The sequence below is a fragment of the Bufo bufo genome, chromosome 6 (genome assembly GCF_905171765.1).
Source record: "Bufo bufo chromosome 6, aBufBuf1.1, whole genome shotgun sequence".
NCBI classification, from domain to species: Eukaryota; Metazoa; Chordata; class Amphibia; order Anura; family Bufonidae; genus Bufo; species Bufo bufo.
In genome coordinates, this window is record NC_053394.1 from 85,530,888 (window position 1) to 85,548,727 (window position 17,840).

General features: G+C 39.7%; 1 protein-coding gene across 3 annotated transcripts in view; it reads left to right on the forward strand.

Annotated features, from left to right (window-relative positions):
• PRKG1 (protein kinase cGMP-dependent 1) overlaps positions 1–17,840 on the forward strand; it is a 1,174,838-nt gene that overhangs the window by 451,270 nt on the left and 705,728 nt on the right. The gene's annotated exons all lie outside the window — the stretch shown is intronic.

Below are 17,840 nucleotides of genomic sequence, written 5' to 3' on the forward strand. Positions count from 1 at the left end.
AATCTGATATACAGTACAGACCAAAAGTTTGGACACACCTTCTCATTCAAAGAGTTTTCTTTATTTTCATGACTATGAAAATTGTAGATTCACACTGAAGGCATCAAAACTATGAATTAACACATGTGGAATTATATACATAACAAACAAGTGTGAAACAACTGAAAATATGTCATATTCTAGGTTCTTCAAAGTAGCCACTTTTTGCTTTGATTACTGCTTTGCACACTCTTGGCATCTCTTGATAAGCTTCAAGAGGTAGTCCCCTGAAATGGTTTTCACTTCACAGGTGTGCCCTGTCAGTGGGATTTCTTGCCTTAGAAATGGGGTTGGGACCATCAGTGGCGTTGAGGAGAAGTCAGGTGGATACACAGCTGATAGTCCTACTGAATAGACTGTTAGAATTTGTATTATGGAAAGAAAAAAGCAGCTAAGTAAAGAAAAACGAGTGGCCATCATTACTTTAAGAAATGAAGGTCAGTCAGTCAGCCGAAAAATTGGGAAAACTTTGAAAGTAAGGGCTATTTGACCATGAAGGAGAGTGTTGGGGTGCTGCGCCAGATGACCTGGCCTCCACAGTCACCGGACCTGAACCCAATCGAGATGGTTTGGGGTGAGCTGGACCGCAGAGTGAAGGCAAAAGGGCCAACAAGTGCTAAGCATTTCTGGGAACTCCTTCAAGACTGTTGGAAGACCATTTCAGGGGACTACCTCTTGAAGCTCATCAAGAGAATGCCAAGAGTGTGCAAAGCAGTAATCAAAGCAAAAGGTGGCTACTTTGAAGAACCTAGAATATGACATATTTTCTGTTGTTTCACACTTGTTTGTTATGTATATAATTCCACATGTGTTAATTCATAGTTTTGATGCCTTCATAGTCATGAAAATAAAGAAAACTCTTTGAATGAGAAGGTGTGTCCAAACTTTTGGTCTGTACTGTACATCAAAAAAATATGTGACCTAATCCATATTTGGGCAGTGTGCTTCCTTATGAGATCTCAGGCCATTTATCTGCTTCTACTGTATCAAAGTCAAATTCAGCACAGGGAGCAATTAAAGAATGCACCAAATATTGCCATTACTCCCTCCATGTTTGGTATGCATGTGTGCGGGACATTTTGATGGATTGGATGGATTTTATTTTCCAAACATTTTTTTTTGCATTATACACTGCCTGGCTAAACAAAAGGTCGCCACCTGGATTTAACTAAGCAAATAGGTGAGACCCTTGATTTGGGTAATTACTGCATGGGTGATTAATTATGTTTAAGCCGGCAACAAGTTATTTAACCCTAACTGATGCAGTGAGTAGCTTCTCATTTGTTAAAAAACCATGTCGAAAGATGCATCCTGTGGTTGTGGAAATTTGTTTAAGAAGGGTCATCTTCGAGGAAGCAATGTGGTTGGAAAAAAATATTGAATGATGGTGATCAACGATCACTTAAACGTTTGGTGAAATCAAATCATAGAAAAACAACAGTAGAAATCAAGGATATGTTTAATTGTGAAAGTAAAAGCATTTCCACATGCACAGTGTGAAGGGAACTCAAGGGATTGGGACTGAACAGCTGTGACTTAACTCGTCAGTGAGGGTAACCAGCAAATAGGCTTCAATTTACTAGGGAGCATAAAGACTGGACTCTGGAGCAATGGAAGAAGATCATGATCTTTTTTTGGCCATGTAGTATATGTATATCCTATATCTTTTATGTTATATTTTCTTATCATAACATTTTTTGTACGCACTGACCTTTTTGATATTAAAACTTAATAACTTAATAAGAGCTTTCTTGTGTTGTAAGGAAGGGACGACCATAGAAGCATTACCAATATTGGTGTATTGACCCTATAAATGATAGAGAGCATAGTGAGTCTTACGAGTGTACATGTGAGTTGTCTAATGCAAGGTTTCTCCTCAGCCTAACAGGACGAGTAGTGACAGCTAAAATCATATAGATATGCATGACAGAGAGCTGACAGAGGAAGGCCTAGCATGACCCTGCAAGCTCCCCTCCTGAGTCTAAGTCATGATCTTGACAATATCTATTATATATCAATGGCTTTTGAGGGACATGTCCAGTCTTAAGAGGGAGGTTCCATGTTCTGAACTAAAATGTTTTAGTTAGTGCCCAAATATCAACTTACTTTTTACCCATCTTGATAAGAATGTTCATAAATCAATTAACCGTTGTTTTCCTTAGATGAATGAGATTGTTGCACTTCAGCCAAATGAGATGCTCTTGTATTCTAGTTGTCAAAAACCCCTATGCTAGCACTAGATGGTAGTACTAGTTACATCTTGGTTTTGCGCTTCTTCTTTTTTTCCCTCCGTTTGTTCAGATCTCAAAGGAGACAACATATGTCAAACTATTTTAAAGTGTGAGATTTTCCTCTTCACAAATATTTGCAGAGAATGAATACATGGAAGTATGTATTCATGTCTCCTAGTACATTATCGTAACCTTACCAACACTGAAGGGAATTGACAAGACGGTAATGTTCTTTAACATAGATTTGCACCTTCACAACCACAGATCTGTGAACCTTCCTGATCTCTGTCTGCTCTAGCAGATGGTTCGGTGTGCTAGAGAAAAGCAGTGAAATTGTTCACTTAGAGGTTTTTGATTTTGGTTTTGTTCTTTTTTTATTTTGAAGCAGAATGTAAATTTAGTCTCAATGCACTAATTTACTCTTGTCTAAATTACTTCCAATACTGAGATCTACTCTCACTCACTTCTTCAAAGCAAGCTTATGGAAAAGCATCTGTTGAAATTCGTTAGAAAAAATATGCTACAAGAGGGCTCCTAAGGATTAAAAAATATCAGTCATGGAGAAGTAGTTTCATTCTATATGGAAATGTGTTCTCCTATGTCTTACGAGATCCAGATTCCACTCTCAATATTAGCATTAGTCCAGATAACAAAATCACTAATGCTCCTTCTTCATCTATAATCAAAGTTTAATGCAAATTTTCACCTTTTTTAAGTTTTCCTAATGATTTAAGGAAATTAATTGTTCATATTCTGATTATTGGTCCTATGATATGAAATATAGTTATGCCTAGGGCTGCCCAGAAGCTACATGACCTTATAAAAAACCGAATGTGCCAATTTAACTCTAGCATTAGATTATTCACACTTGAACACACAGATTTCCTTGAACAGATGCTAAAGTCATACAGTTAGATTCACTAAAACTCCCATGAAGTAGAACCTGTTTTAGACAATCACCTAATAATGCATTGAAAAGTTGTTTTCTTGGGGGGGGGTTCTTTTCAGAGATGATAATCAGTATGCTTAATACATGGTTGAGTTGAAAATCTGTCCTAGGAAATCTGGTTTGAATAAGAGGTGCTCTTCTTATAAAGGTGGTCTCTTGTAAAGCTTTCATTGTATGTACAGTATATAATTTAGTATTTAAGGGTTTCTCCAGAACCAGAACATTGAGGATCATTAGGATAGGCTATGGATACAGTCAGTATTTGGCCCTTTTCACTTCAATATATTTATTAATGATCTTGTAGAAGGCTTGCACAGTAAAATATAATTTTTTTCAAGTGACATAAAGTAATTAAAGGGCTTCTGTCACCCCACTAAAGTGATTTTTTTTTTTTGGGCTAGTTAAATTAGTTATATTGCGATATATGAAAATATAATGGTGTTACTTACTTTGATCCAGCAGTTTCTTCCAAAAACAAAGTTTTATAATATGTAAATTCGGTCTCTACCAGCAAGTAGGGCGGCTACTTGCTGGTAGCTGCTGCAGAAAACCGCCCCCTCGTCGTGTTGATTGACAGGGCCAGCCGGGATCTCCTCCTCCGGCCAGCCCTGTCGGCATTTCAAAAATCGCGCGCCTGTGTTCATTCGGCGCAGGCGCTCTGAGATGAGGAGGCTCGTCTCCTCAGCACTCCCTCAGTGCGCCTGCGCCGATGACGTCTTCTATTTCGGTGATGTCATCGGCGCAGGCGCACTGAGGGAGTTCTGAGGAGACGAGCCTCCTCATCTCAGAGCGCCTGCGCCGAATGAACACAGGCGCGCGATTTTTGAAATGCCGACAGGGCTGGCCGGAGGAGGAGATCCCGGCTGGCCCTGTCAATCAACACGACGAGGGGGCGGTTTTCTGCAGCAGCTACCAGCAAGTAGCCGCCCTACTTGCTGGTAGAGACCGAATTTACATATTATAAAACTTCGTTTTTGGAAGAAACTGCTGGATCAAAGTAAGTAACACCATTATATTTCATATATCGCAATATAACTAATTTAACTAGCCCAAAAAAAAATAATCACTTTAGTGGGGTGACAGAAGCCCTTTAACACGGCAGAGGATAGTGTACTGCTACAGATGGATCTGGATAGATTGGAGGCTTGGGCAGAGAAGTGGCAGATGAGGTTTAACACTGACAAATGTAAGGTTATGCACATGGGAAAGAATAATGCAAGTCACCCGTACATACTAAATGGTAAAACACTGGGTAACACTGACATGGAAAAGGACTTAGGAATTTTAGTGAATAGCAAACTAAGCTGTAGAAACCAGTGTCAGGCAGCTGCTGCCAAGGCAAATAAGATAATGGGTTGCATCAAAAGGGGCATAGATGCCCGTGATAAGAACATAGTCCTACCACTTTACAAATCACTAGTCAGACCACACATGGAGTACTGTGTACAGTTCTGGGCTCCTGTGAACAAGGCAGACATAGCAGAGCTGGAGAGGGTTCAGAGGAGGGCATCTAAAGTAATAACTGTAATGGGGGGACTACGGATCCCAGAAAGATAATCAAATTAGGGTTATTCATTTTAGAAAAAAGACAACTAAGGGGAGATCTAATTACTATGTATAAATATATCAGGGGTCAGTACAGAGATCTCTCCCATCATCTATTTATCCCCAGGATTGTGACTGTGACAAGGGGACATCCTCTGCGTCTGGAGGAAAGAAGGTTTGTACACAAACATAGAAAAGGATTCTTTACGGTAAGAGCAGTGAGACTATGGAACTCTCTGCCTGAGGAGGTGGTGATGGTGAGTTCAAGAGGGACCTGGATGTATTTCTGGAGTGTAATAATATTACAGATTATAGTTATTCAATTTCTGGAGAGGTCATTGATCCAGGGAGTAATTCTGAATAGGAAAATTGGTGTCTACCTCACAGGGTCTTTTGACTTCCTCTGGATCAACTTTGCAGGATAACAGGCCGAACTGGATTGACAAATGTCTTTTTTCAGCCTCACAAATTATGTGACTATGTTCATGTTGATTGGTAGGGGTCCAATCTCCAAGATCCCAACTGATTAACTAAATTATGAGACCCCAATGCTCTTGCGACCACAACACCCCTTCATTGTTTTCATAGGCACAGCAGCTCATCTGAAGCAACATATGCTTCCAATTTTATTGCTTGTTCCAATCATATCGGACAACCTTTCATTGTGCTGATCGGCAGGGAGGCCTAAATTATTCAGCATAACATTATTTCTAGGAAAATTAGCATTTTTATTATGCTGTCTGATTAAATGTTATGATATGCATCTGAGGCTTTACCACTTAAAGTGAGGTAAAATTGAGATAAAATATTATTTATAATCTCCAATAGAACAGTACCCACAGCGTAGAATTATTACAGAGATAACTAGAGATTTTCTAAGGCTTTGAAACGCATTGTTAAAATATATCCTCGTCTATAGTACTGTATGTATTCTTAACCATCAGCAGATGTATTCTGAGCAAATTAGAAGCATAAGAGTTACAAGTGTCATCTATTTAGAAATGTACTTCAGAGGGCTGTGAATACAGTCTGCAAATTTTGACCTAAGAATTTTATTTTACAGTTTGCTTTTGATCATTTTTGGAGCATTGGTTGCCTTGTACTGTATGTTATTTGTCAAAAATAGGGAATATACATTACCTCACAACATAGATTGGATAGGTTTATTCATAAGTATCATTTAAAAATCTAACTATTAAATCTATAGGGAATATTTATTAAACTGGTGTAAAGTAGAACTACTTAGTTGCCCATAGCAACCAATCAAGATTCCACCTTTTATTTTCCAAAGGAGCTCTGAAAAATGAAAGGTGGAATCTGATTGGTTGCTATGGGCAACTAAGCCAGTTCTACTTTACACCAGTTTGACAAATTTCCCCCATGTCTTGACTTTGCTGACCAGTACAGATCCCTGAGAACCTGGTCAAGGGTTCCCAAGATGGTTGGTGCTTGAAGATTTGTCAGTTTTATAGTAGGGATACAATAATTTTTTTCTCAAAGATGCTTAGCAAAGCAGCTGAAAAAGATGGTAACTTTAGGCAACTTTAGACAATTAGGCAAAGATGATACATTGTGTTCCCCAATGATAGTAAGAGTGGTAATTGCTGTTATAGACATTCATCATTTATCAGTAAATTAATATAAATTAAAGGAAAATGTCTGTCAGTAAATTATATTTGCAGTCCTACAGATCTGCCAGTCTCCACTAGCTTAAATCCATATTTAACTTTAAGCATTTTCAGGATTACAAAAACATGGCTGATCACTTCTAAAGACAGCACCGTACCGACCTGTCCATGGGTTGTGTCAAGTAATGTAGCTTAGCTTCCCTGGAGTGAATGGGGCTAAGGGTGCTTTCCCATCAGAGTCATTTATTTCCATTTTTTTGCTCCATTATAGGAACAGGAGAACTAAATTAACGGATGTGCTAGATTCAGCAGATAACTGACAGGAACGGAGCCGAACAGATCACATTGACTTTTGTTCTAGGGAACATTTTTTTTGTGGAGAAAAAAGTCCTGCATGTAGGACTTTTCTCTCTACTATTGTTGACGAACTCTATGATGGAGGCCCTGAGTGTAGCCTCTGATGCAGATGTGAGCGTAGCCTAAGCTGTAATACTGCACTCAACCCTTGAACAAGTGAATCTCGCTGTTTGGAAGAAAGCAGAAATAATCACATCTGCCCTGTTAGGGCCTCCGTCACTCAAAAATAGCAGAGTGAAAAGTCCTGAATGCAGGGCTTTTTCCTCTGTTAAAAAAAAACATTCTCCTGAATGTAAACCTAATGGATCCCATTCAGTCAATGAGATCTATTAGGCTCTGTTCCTGTCAGTTATGTGTCAAATCCGGCACTTTCGTTGCTTCCGTTCTTCTGCTCCTATAATGGAGCAGAAGTGCCCTAATCTGGTACAACTTGTGAAAACGCCCTAATCCTGTACAACCTTCTTTAAGTTATCACTTACAATGCTCCACATATTCAGTTCCTTCAGGTTCCTGAGATGTACTGTACATACTTATATTTATCTTTAGAACATTTAATGGTAGGTAATTCTCCGAACCCTAAACAATTGACATTTTCATTGATAAAATAGTTTGCAACTGGATTAAACATAAATTGCAGTGTTTTCGATCGTCATAGAAGTACCTATAGACAGCCAGCGATGATAGCAGATGCTTTGATGACGCATTCTCCCTAGCCTTGAACAAGAGAAATAAATGCTAAGTCACATGGTAGATCAAAATCTCAGTTAAATTCACATTTATGTCTTGGGGAAAACCAGTGAATATTTTATTGAACAGACGAGTTCAGGAAATATTCTGGGTAAATAGAGAAGGAATTGAATGCATTCAGCAGAATCGATCAAAAGTTCATATGTCTTGTCTAAGATGAGATCAGACACAGTGTGAACTACCATGAAACCAGAATGCAAAAATTGATATTCTATACAAGCTGGTCTTAAACCCAGGCATTGTGGTGCCTTTATTAGGCTACTTTCACACTCGCGTTTTGGCTTTCCGTTTGTGACATCCGTCATGAGCTCTCACAAGCGGTCCAAAACGGAACAGTTGCCTTAATGCATTCTGAATGGAAAAGGATCCGCTCAGAATGCATCAGTTTGCCTCCGATCAGTCTCCATTACGTTCTGGAGGCGGACACCAAAACGCTGCCTGCAGCGTTTTGCTGTCCGCTTGAGGAAACTGAGCCAAACGGATCCGTCCTGGCACACAGTGTAAGCCAATGGGAACGGATCAGTTTTCTCTGACACGATCTGGCACAATAGAAAACGGATCCGTCTCCCATTGACTTTCAATGGAGTTCGTGACCGATCCGTCTTGGCTATGTTATAGATAATACAAACGGATCCGTTCATGACGGATGCATGCGGTTGTATTATTGTAACAGATCCATTTTTGCAGATCTATGACGGATCCACACAAAACGTAAGTGTGAATGTAGCCTTATGCAATAAATCTTAGGAATTCTTTGATATAGTGTATGTAAGGATGATGTTTTATGACTAACTGCTACAATTTGAGCCTTTATGATCTAAGCAAACATCATAATACTGGGTCCTTCAGGTTCTTTGATTAGCAATTACTATCATAAAGGGTCCTTGGTATTACTTTATACCTGCTTTATCTGTGTTTAATCAGATCTGGCTGATGACTACATAGAACTGATGTTATTTCTTACTAAATCAGAAAGCTTGCTTCAAAATTTATTTTGTAGTTAATTAAAATTATTGTATATTCATTAGATATGCAATGACTCTGTTCATTTAAATATTGTAGCCTGTATCACCTCCCTCCCACACAATTGACATTTTCTTTTTTTACTTTTTTGATTAAAACCTTGTTTCAAACTGTAGACTTTGTGATATGAAATTACATATTTTGATGGTGTTGTTACGAACATGTTTGATAGCCTTTGGTCATGTTGAAGGATAAATGAGGATAGTCAGGAGTGGAATAACAGAGTATCTTGCTTCCTTTGATTTTTCCAGAACAGATCAGAATAGAATTCCATAAATACATTATTTATAACTAGTACATTGATTGGTTTCCTAAAAATTAAGTATTAAAGTTTAAATGCCTTTGCCATGTCATAGAGGCAAGTCAAACGTTTTAATCAGTGGTGGTCAAGGTGCTGAGAACCCCACCAACTGCTAAACTCAAAGGGCTTATCCAAGACTAAACGTTTTTTAACAGACTTCCTCAGAGTGGCTGGACCCATGGTGGAGTTTATACAGTACTTCTGACCAAGACAGATTTCATCCTCTGAAAGTAAATAATAAAGTCAGAGTCATGGCTAATATTATCTTCTTGACCAAGGCACCATCCCTAGCACTAGGTACCCCGGTACATAACCCAGTATCCCTCCTGCTCACTATGACCTTGATGATGATTCCCATTCAATGACTTCAAGCAGAAGAAATGAACTTAGAATGGAAAGGCAAATTCTTATTAGAAAATTGCATATCATGTTATTGTAAAATGAATGCATCAGTTTTGCCAAAACTGGAGCAGCCCTTTAATTCATAGTTTCACCTTCATTTACAAGGCCTTTTTCTACATTGTGCACTTGAGATCTGTGCTAGAATAAATTAAGCATTTAACTTGGAGGAGAGATCACATGGTTAAAGCAAGGTGTACGGATCATTTGTTCACATCTAGACCTCGAAGTGATGCTTCAACTGCTGCTCACAGAGGCTGCGTTCAACTGGAAATCACTATGACTGGAAACAGATACTGTTTTACAATGTCATAAGCCAAGGCAGAATGCAGCATGTTCTTGTTTGTAGAGGTCAATTGACTTGGCCAAGTGACCCATGGCTAATCACTGGAGTCTCGTCAGTGCGAAATAATAGCAGTCCTAAGCCTCTTTGATTTAGATTTGAATCTAAGGCAAGCCATGCTCACTGTGAAAGATTATGCAGTGCTCTCAAGCACCATTCATGGTGAATAAATATTGCTGCTTTGTTGAATAAAACTCAGTTTCTTTTTACTTTGTATTTTTCTAGATGGTATTTTTTTTCCATTCTTCACTTTTTTATACTGCACTGATTTTTATGTATCCATATTACTACTCATCAGAGGATATTTCATGACTCAAGACATGTCAATTCTAATAAATAGTAATAGTAAATTCCTCATGAAATAACAATTCTTGGGCATCTTTTCTTAGAACTCTAAGTTCTACTGCTTCTTTGTTACTTTTTCTAAGAAATTATGAATTTGGGAGTGTGTCTCTAAACAATGACACTGTCCAATCAGTAATATAATTGAAACAGTGTGCCTGGCAGGAAGCGCTATTATACAGCAGCCGACCCTGTTAGGAAGCAGGTCCTCACTTCCTCAGTATATATTATAAAAAGCAAGCATAGGGTCCGCGCTAGTGACAGCAAGTCTCCACCTTCAACTGCTGCAGCGTCTGTGTCTGTAAACCTACGGGCTGTTCAGGATCGGTCTTGCCACAACATTCTGACATAGCATAGAGCCATTTTAAAAGTTCACAATACACTTTATTTTACTTACAAGATTGTAGTCTTGAATTCAACATCACATATAAAACAAAACCCGAGTTTCGCTCCTGCTTCATCTGGGGCGTCCTGATTGTTCTCTCAGGTATGGGTGGTATTTATCTTATGTTATACCTTGCATCATTTCCTTTTTTATTTTTTGTTAGAACTTTATCTCTTTTTAAAATACAAACTATCCACGAAAATCAACACACATTTGCTTCCACCATCATATAGCACTATGAGGACTCATAGATTTTAATTTAGTAATACGGCTTTACCAACCATTGGACCAGATGAAAAACACAGCCTAAAATGGTGGAAGCAATTGTGTGTTGTTTTAGTGGATAGTTTGTATTTTAAAAAGAGATAAAGTTATTTAAGAAAAAACTAAACAAAAAGAAGGAAATGATTTAAGGTATAACTCAAGATAAATACCGCCCATACCTGAGAAAACAATCAGGACTCCCCAGATGAAGCAGAAGCGGAACCCTGGTCGGGCTTTGTTTTATATGTGATGTTGAACTTAAGACTACAGTCTGGTAAGTAAAATAAAGTGTATTGCGAACTTTTAAAATGGGTCTATACTATGTCAGTACTTCATAACCTACATAGAAAATGCCAGACCGCTAATACTGATAAATTTCTTTATTACAAAAAATCACATTAAATGAATCACAATTAAATACATACATGGTTAAAAGAATTAGTACAGGAGATAAAAAACGACATCACTGGAGGAAACATACAGTGGACAAAGGGCCCAGTTAATCCGACATGATTGTTCACTAAAGTGCATACATAGGATTCAATTGAAAGCAGAACATAGGACAATTACCCATACTGTGTCTCCTCCAGCATGGCGCCAACCTGGAGGAGACACAGTATGGGTAATTGTCCTATGTTCTGCTTTCAATTGTATCCTATGTATGCACTTTAGTGAACAATCATGTCGGATTAACTGGGCCCTTTGTCCACTGTATGTTTCCTCCAGTGATGTCGTTTTTTATCTCCTGTACTAATTCTTTTAACCATGTATGTACCGTATTTTTCGCCCTATAAGACGCACCGGCCTATAAGACGCACCTAGGTTTTTGAGGACAAAAATAAGAAAAAAAATATTTTTAACCAAAAGGTGTGCTATGGTGGGTTTTGAATTAATGGTGGTCTGTGCATGACACTATTATGGGGGATCTGTGGATGACGTACTGTCATGTGGGGGATCTGTGGATGGCACTGTTATGGGTGACCTGTGGATGGCACTGTTATGGGGATCTGTGGATGGCGCTGTTATGGGGGATCTGTGGATGGCGCTGTTATGGGGGATCTGTGGATGGCGCTGTCATGGGGGATCTGTGGATGGCGCTGTTATGGGGGATCTGTGGATGGTACTGCTATGGGGTGGGAGATCTGTGGATGGCATTGTTATGGGGCGGGGGATCTGTGGATGGCATTGTTGTGAAGTGGGGGATCTGTGGATGGCATTGTTATGGGGTGGGGGATCTGTGGATGCTATTGAATGGGGTGGGGGATCTGTGGATGGCATTGTTATGGGGTGGGGGGATCTGTGGATGGCATTGTTATGGGGTGGGGGATCTGTGGATGGCATTGAATGCGGTGGGGGATCTGTGGATGGCATTGAATGCGGTGGGGGATCTGTGGATGGAACTGTTATGGGGGGATCTGTGGATGACACTGCTATATGTCATCCTCAGATCCCCCTCCTAACAGTGTACCCCAAAATACACCGTCCCTCCGTTCACCCCAGTATTTATAAACATGAATCCTCATCCTGTAACTAACGCTGCGCTCTCCCATGTTCCCATGTCCCCTGTATCCCCACAGCACTTACGAACAAGCTCCCATAGCAGGCAGAGCGTCTGGCAGCGTTACGTCACTCACTGACGTCGCGCGCCTGCTTCATTCATAAAGTGGGCGGAGCAGACGCTTAACGTCAGTGAGTGACGTTACTGCTGCCGTCCGCTCTGCCTGCTATGGGAGCTTGTTCGTAAGTGCTGTGGGGATACAGGGGACATGGGAACATGGGAGAGCGCAGCGTTAGTTACAGGATGAGGATTCATGTTTATAAATACTGCGGTGAGCGGCGGGGCCGGTGTAAGAGTACAGTGACTGCAACGGGCCCCGCCCCTATTTCCGGACTCCAGCCCCTCCTCTCTCCCGGCTCATACATCACAGTCCGCGATGCTGCAGCGTCGCAGACTGCGATGTAAAATGGAAGCATTCGCCCCATAAGACGCAGGGGCATTTTCCCCCCACTTTTGGGGGGGAAAAAGTGCATCTTATGGGGCGAAAAATATGGTATTTAATTGTGATTCATTTAATGTGATTTTTTGTAATAAAGAAATTTATCAGTATTAGCGGTCTGGCATTTTCTATGTAGGTTATGTATTAGTATTAGTAATGCCAAAGGCTTTATTACTTAAAGAAGTAATCATCCCATGGTTGGGGTATTTATTGGATGTTATGTCAGTACTTCTTTGAAGGTTGTGGCAAGACCGATCCTGAACAGCCTGTGGGTTTACAGACACAGATGCTGCAGCAGTTGAAGGTGGAGGAGGAGAGCACCGATAATCAACTATATTTGTGTTACCTCTGAGACTTTCTGTCACTAGCACGGACCCTATGCTTGCTTTTTAATAATACTGTCTAATCAGTGCCTACAATGTCGGAACTGTGAGAACACTTTGACATGGAGAAAGGTAACACCTAGTTGTAAATTTCTAGGAGGAATAGCAGACGAACGGCATAATACAGAGCTTTAAGAAAAAGTGCTCCAACATTGAATTTCGTTGGAAAGTGTGTATTTACTAAAACAAACATGTTAGTAACGCTGACAACATCCCCTTTAAGCAAATGCCTTAAATAGACTGTATTCATTATCCACATAAGTCCTGGGCTATTTTTTAACCATTCCTACATAGGAACGCAAAGTATCATTTGTATTTTTAAGATTGTATATTTGTATTCTTAGATATTTTTCTAGCTTATCTATAAATATTGCATTTAAAAAGGGTTAAACTGAAGTCAAAATGAGCCTGAATATTAAAGGGGTTGTGCCATAAACTACTTTTCTAAAGTTTATTTTCACCGAGTACTCCCTTTCCTCCATGATTTTTTTTTTTCAAGTTTACCTCATTTGCCGTTTTCTTTTATCCCCCATGTTTGAACCTACTTCCTGGTTTGTCATGTGACTGCTGTCCCATCATGCTTTAAATCAGCGAGATGTGTCCTGACATTAGCAGGACATGTGACACCAACCAGTTCATTTTCTACCTCAAATGCTCAGTGTAACCGGATTTATAACATACACTATTTATACTAATGTCCATCAGTTATTAGAGCAAAATTCATCCTTATATTTATCTATCTGTCTGTCTTATCTATGTGTCTCTCTGTCCATCCATCCATCCATAACTGATAGAGAAAGGGTGGGCTCACACTAGCGTTAGGGATTCCATTATGGCTTTCCGAACAGGTTTCAGTGTGGAATTCTAGGTCAAGCAGCATAAAATCTGAAACATTTGATGTCTTAACTACAGAAATGTGAACCAGCCCATTAGTAAATAATATGAAACCCCTGAGGTTAGCACTTCCAATTCTTAATTTATTTTTTTTCTTGGTGTGCTTTTTTAAATTTTGGTAGAAATTGACAATAAATGTATGGATCACATTACAGAGCAGCGTAGAAAACCTAAACTAATTCAGTGACATTTCCCATGAGGGTGCTGGAGCTATCTAGCGATGTTACGGCACATTTAGTGCAAGACATTTGCATATAAAATGGTTTAAAGTTGCAAATGCGTTTACTTGACCACAGGGGCAATTTGATTTTCCCCTAAAGATAACAATAACATTGTCTTGCATAAAATATACTGTATCAATATTGCAAATGATGCTTTGTCCCTAATTAATTTTTCAACTGCGCTTTTGACAAAAGAACCATGTCGTCCATGTCATCGGGTACTTAACCTTTAGGAGCTGTTTTGTAGTCTAGATTTCTTGTGATAGACTGAAATTGCATAGCAAGATAAGAAGATAAGATGCAATGAAAGCCATTGTACATCATCTGCCATTCCTGACCATTGGCCCCGATAAACATGTTTGCCGGTCAGCCGGCAAATGAGCAAAGAGTTGCATCTTTTATGCTGATATTAAAATCGTTTGTCGGCAGCTCATCTCCAGCCTAAACGGGGATGTGCTGCCGATAATAATGAACTGTATGTAAACAAATTATTGCATTAAGGCCTAGTTCACACTTCAAGGTTTTGGTCAGTGATTTCCATCTGTGATTGAGAACCAAAACCAGGAGGTCAGAAACACAGAACAGGAGCACATTTTTCCACTACACCTTAACTCTATGTAAACTTGCAAACTTGTTTTGGGGCACAATCACTGATGGAAATAACTGACCGTGTGAATAATGCCTAATGGCCATTGAGAAACATACAGTGATGATACTTGCTCCATATAAATGGAGCTAAACAACCATCAAACCATCATGATACCTCATTGACAAGCAGAAAATCTGTCCATGTAAAAGGACCGTTATGCTATGGTTTACATTGCAAGTACAGATGCAGCTCGGTGATTGGCTGTAATCTGCATGCGGTTAATACAGCCAGGACGCAATTTATGTGTGGGAACCGTTACTTTGCTGTCTCTATGGGCCTACAGTGGACTGTAATCAAGCTTCAGCACACCGGTTTCCTTCAAATACTCTATCTACTTCCTCTTTCCCTATCACCTGGTACTCCTAAGCATATTGGTGGTCGGTTACAGATATTTTTATGCCAGTTTGTGGAGTAAAAATGGCGCATGACCCCCTTTTTGTGACTTTTAAAACAACTGTGCAACAATATTTTGTCACACAAGCTTTTTTGGGTGGCATTCGACACTTAGGACTGCTGAGGGAGTGGTGGGGCATCCAGGGGGCTGGGAAAAATTTACCAACAATTTGCCTGTAAACAGATGTACATGTTGGCGAAAAACCACTCCAGTCAGGAGCTGGAGTAGTTTTTCCTCTAGTAACATGGACTTCTAAAGGTGTGTCTAATTAATGACAAGGCGCATGCCCCGTCATAAATTATGCGCATCTTCCAGCAGCAATGCCATCACAAAAAGGAATAAATAGATCATTCTTGGTAAATGACCCTCATTGAATTCCAAATACAGATGAAGGTTATAGATGAGGTTTTAGTGTTTGTTCAATGTTTGGTCCATATGTCATCTGCTGTAAATGGGGCCATTTTTGGAAGCAATTAGCTCAGCTGCTAATACCAACATGACAAAATAAAGGTGTTCTGTACTTTATTGCATTCCCCAGACTTAAATGGAATAAATGTAGTTTCAACATAAAAGAATATGCCCTGTGTTTACTGGAGCAGACACTCACTAAATATAGAGTTCTCTAGTAGGACCTGGGAAGCCCATAAATTGCAGGTTCAGTGTGCACCGCGCAATTTTTTAGCACAGCAGGAGTGCTGAACCCTTTCCATAAGGTTTCCCCATCGATTACAGCTGAATATTAACAATGGGGACCCACTGTTCTTCTTGGGGGGAGAAGGGGGGGGGGGATCCGTTAAATTCAAAAGTCATAGTCTTAAGTAGATAACTCCTTTGAAGTGATTGTCCAGTTCATTAAAATTGATGGTGTATCCTTGGGATAGGCAGTCAGAATTAGATTGGCTGTGTCCAACTCTTGGCATCCTGACCAGTCTGCTGCTTCTTGAATTGGTGGTGGAGTGCCAGCAAATTCTACGTTCCCTTCATTGTGTTCACTGATCTTTACTGCACAGCTCTATACTTTCAGTACTAAAGGTAGCTGCACCTAGTAAAGAATGAAACGGAAGTGCTGCAGCCCCTTCTGGCGGTGGAGGTGCCAAAAGTCAGAACCCCCGCTGATCTAATATTGATGGAGTATCTACTTTTGATCTCAGAATGTTAGTGTCTATGTGTATAACGGGAGTCACAAATGAATTTTGGTGTCAAAGGTGTTGTCTGGTAGTATACATATTTTTTTTTTTAAAAAGGGACAGTGATTTAAAAAGCATTACTCACCTCACATGGACTCTATTCTGAGGCTTACCAGGTCCACAGTAGTGTCTGTTCCCTGGTCAAGTCTTGATGCACATGAAATGCCTGATCAGGTCAATGTCACTCCTTCATCCATTGATTGGTTGAGCATTTCCTGCTATCTTCTTGGTCAAAACAAGACCAGGAAATGGAGACCTAGTAAGCAGGGACCCAGCAAGCTTTGAAATGGCAACTTTTGGGATTTGTGAGGTGAATAATGCTTTATTTTTTTAAAACCATTCCGCTCTATTTTCAAAAAACTTTATCCCACCAGGCAACTGGTAATATACATTGGAAAAATAAGTCACCCTGAAAACTGTACCTGTATACCAGCACCGTTATATTGTGTTGTATGTAGATGCAATGTCATATTTGACAAAAAAGAAATCTCCTTCTGCACAAGCCACAAGCAGCGTTTGAGTTTTAATGAAATAAATAGGAACAAAAGATAATAAAATGTGATCATTGGCATTTCAAAGAAAGGCAGCATATTGTACAGAGCAGAACGATTTGGCCTACAAGTGAAATGCATTTATACAAATTAGCAAACTGAATAAGTAGGTCAGTGCTCTGAGGAGCTTAAAATCCAAGAAAAAGGCAAGAACATGGGAAGAAACCTAGAGAATAGACCAGAGTGTGCGTGTAGAAGAAAAAGCATTCTGTACCATAGTGACATCTGCATGTAGTACACACAAAGGCAGAATCGGCTGACTCCTGATACACAGTCTCACGAGGTAATAGGACATTTTGTGGAGCTATTGTTGTGAGTCAGAGTTCTATCAACGAGTATGTGAAGAATAGCTTGCAGGGTAGAAGGAAATTATTTGGTCACTGGTCATCTGTGTTACTTGTAGAGACCTGCAGGGGTGGTGCATGCTGGGAAATTTGATGACTACACCGTTGAAGTCAAGCTTTATCACATTTTTAAAGACTGGCAGATGTTAAGTGCCTCACGGGGTTATATCTTTGTTGAAAACATCTCAATGTAATGTGCTAGAAATAAGAAGTGCCACTTGATATGTGAATAAATGTGATTAGCTAATAGTGAAGTTTGTCGTATATTAGAATAATTGCTCTTATCATCTGACATTGATGTTGCAGAGCTGTTGTGGCAGTATATTGCAGGCATGGCCACGATGGAGTTTTAGGCAAATATTAAAAGTAAGATGAGGCGGTGGCAAAATATAGGAAATAGACTGGGATTGTGTAAGAAAATAAGAGAGGGAGGTACAGTAATATGGAGATACTTTGTGGGTAGGGAGGAACAAGAGTAATTCAGATTGGGAACGAGTTACCTCTGCCATCCTTAGTAGGCATGACAGAACTGTGGCACTGGCAGGTAAGGCTCTATCTTAGGGGAAATTGTCTTTTAAATCTTGAGAGAACATTACTGTAATATTCTGCTTCATTTTGCAAGAGCAGACCATACCTCACTCAAGCTGTGGCCTTCTTGATAGATGGA